The sequence below is a fragment of the Otolemur garnettii genome, unplaced genomic scaffold (assembly GCF_000181295.1).
Source record: "Otolemur garnettii isolate 467f Iridium unplaced genomic scaffold, OtoGar3 scaffold00124, whole genome shotgun sequence".
NCBI lineage: Eukaryota > Metazoa > Chordata > Mammalia > Primates > Galagidae > Otolemur > Otolemur garnettii.
Genome location: NW_003852519.1, coordinates 1,031,835 through 1,034,173, shown reverse-complemented (window position 1 = coordinate 1,034,173; position 2,339 = coordinate 1,031,835).

The following is a 2,339-nucleotide window of genomic DNA, read 5'->3' as shown; positions in this document are numbered from 1 at the left end:
CCAGAGTTTAAAGATAAATATGGAATTCAGATGCAAACTTTATACAGTGAGCACTAGAGGGCAGTAGCTGGTTAATAAGTTTACCAGTGAAGACAAATGTAGGAAAGACATAATAGGCTTTTCTCCTTCCTCCTTACCTTTGCCTCCACTCACCTCCTGCTCACCTCCCCCTTCTCCTTCATCACCTACTCTCCTCTTTCCCCTCCTCTCCTCACTTCTCCCTTCACCTCCCTTCTTCCTACCCCCTCACCTCCTCACCTCACTTCACCTCTTCCCTCCTTCCTCCTGCTGCCCCTTCCCCTTCCTTCTGGTTTACACTGAGCTCATAAAGCACATGAAGAGGAAAGCTGGTCTATTGAAAATACTACTTTTCATACATTTTCCAACTTAACAGCTTGACACAAGTCTCCAAGGGGTTTACATAACCTTTAACGAGGTTGAATAAATAAAACCTTGAGTCACTTTAATTGAACAAGTATTTATTGAATATCCACATGTAGGCTAGAATTGGATTAGTGCCTCCCTTGGAATTTTAAAATCTCTCCTCTCTTTGCTAATGGATTTGGAGAGTGGAAATAAGGCTTTCTGTGGTGGTTTATATAGGCTTTCCCCCTGGTTCTCCTGTGAGTCTCCGTCCACCTTGCTGCAGTGGCTTCTTGTAGTGGGGAGCCCAGATGAGTGAGGCTGTGGGGTGTAGGGTCTCAGGTGGGAAGAGCGGCCTCCTCACACAGCTGCCTCCACTCATTGCCCTGGCACCATGGGTGAGGCTGATGCAAGGGCAGGTGCCCACACTTGGTGTCTTGCGGGTGACCTTAAAGATGAGCTGAGTCATGACTCCCTCCTTTGGTTTGTGGGAAGGGCAGGTGATACCTGGAACAGATGAGGAGACTGGGAGGATCCTCCTGCTCAAAAATATCCTTTCTTTATATTTTACCAACAAGAGCCTTACTGAGATTAGAAAGCTACTCTTAAAAATCCTAATGATTCCTGAAGGATGAAGCCTGTGGCTTATTCCCTCGAGATGAATATCAGTGCACTCCTGTGTATCAGTTACCCCTGGCCTCAGAGAGGCGCCCTGGGAGTCTGTGGCCCCCACACTGCAGTGGGCACCACCCATTTTCGGTCCAGCAGCCAGCCTCACCCTACTTTGCCTCATTTGTTACAGATTGGAAGTGCCAGATTCAGGGATGGGCCTGTGACCCAGTTTTAGCTGAAAGGAAACCTTCTGGGGGTTTCTAGGAAAGATTTTCCCACTTGTTGAGAGAGAGGTGGACAAAGAAGAAAGCCCTTTCTGCCCTCATCCTCTTCTTCCATGTTGGGGTGCTAGCTGCATGAGGAATTGATCTTCAGAGCCACCAAAGACCCCCTGCCATGAGGAGGGAAGAAGTCCCACTGAGTATGACATGGGACATGGCAAGAGTCTGGTCCGGGAAGGCCTTGGGTAAGGAGCAGGACCAGCCCTGCGACTGCCAACTTCAGTCTTATTCTGTGATAATAAATCTCAGTATCTGTACCATCTTCAGTCGAGTATCCCATTACTTACTAATAATGACAGCAAACACTGCTACAGTACTTAAGGTATTTAGACCATATACCAGGTTCACTTTTACATAGGCTAGCTCATTTCATTCCTACAACAACCTTTCAAAGAATTTATCCTTATTTTGCAGATGAGGAAACTGAGGCACAGAGAGGCTTGAGTGACTTGCCCGGTATCACTGACCCAGGCAGTATGGCTCCAGAGTGCCCACTTTTTACATACCTATAACCGGAATGATGTACCGTGTAACCAAAGAGAGATTTGTGGTAGGTCAGACATATTCTAGATAAGAGCTTTTTTTTTTTTTTATCGAGACAGAGTTTCACTTTATTGCCCTCGGTAGACTGCTGTGGCATCACAGTTCACAGCAACCTCCAACTCCTGGGCTTAGGCAATTCTCTTGCTTCAGCCTCCTGAGTAGCTGGGACTGCAGGCATCTGCCACAATGCCCAGCTATTTTTTGTTGTTGTTGCAGTTTGGCCGGGGCTGGGTTTGAACCAGCCACCCTCAGTATATGGGGCTGGCACCCCACCCACTGAGCCACAGATGCTGCCCTAGATAAGAGCTTTTTATCTGAATTTTTTTTTTTTGCAATTTTTGGCCGGGGCCAGATTTGAACCAACCACCTCCGGTATATGGGGTCAGCACCCTAGATAAGAGCTTTTTAATGGTGTTGAACTGAAAGATACTTTGAGCCAAAAGCATGGAAATTAAGAGGTCAGGGGTCTCATTCTGGCATAGGCTTCATCTACCTTCTCGGCCAGCAAAAGCCCGTCATCTTCTTCAGTCACTGACACCT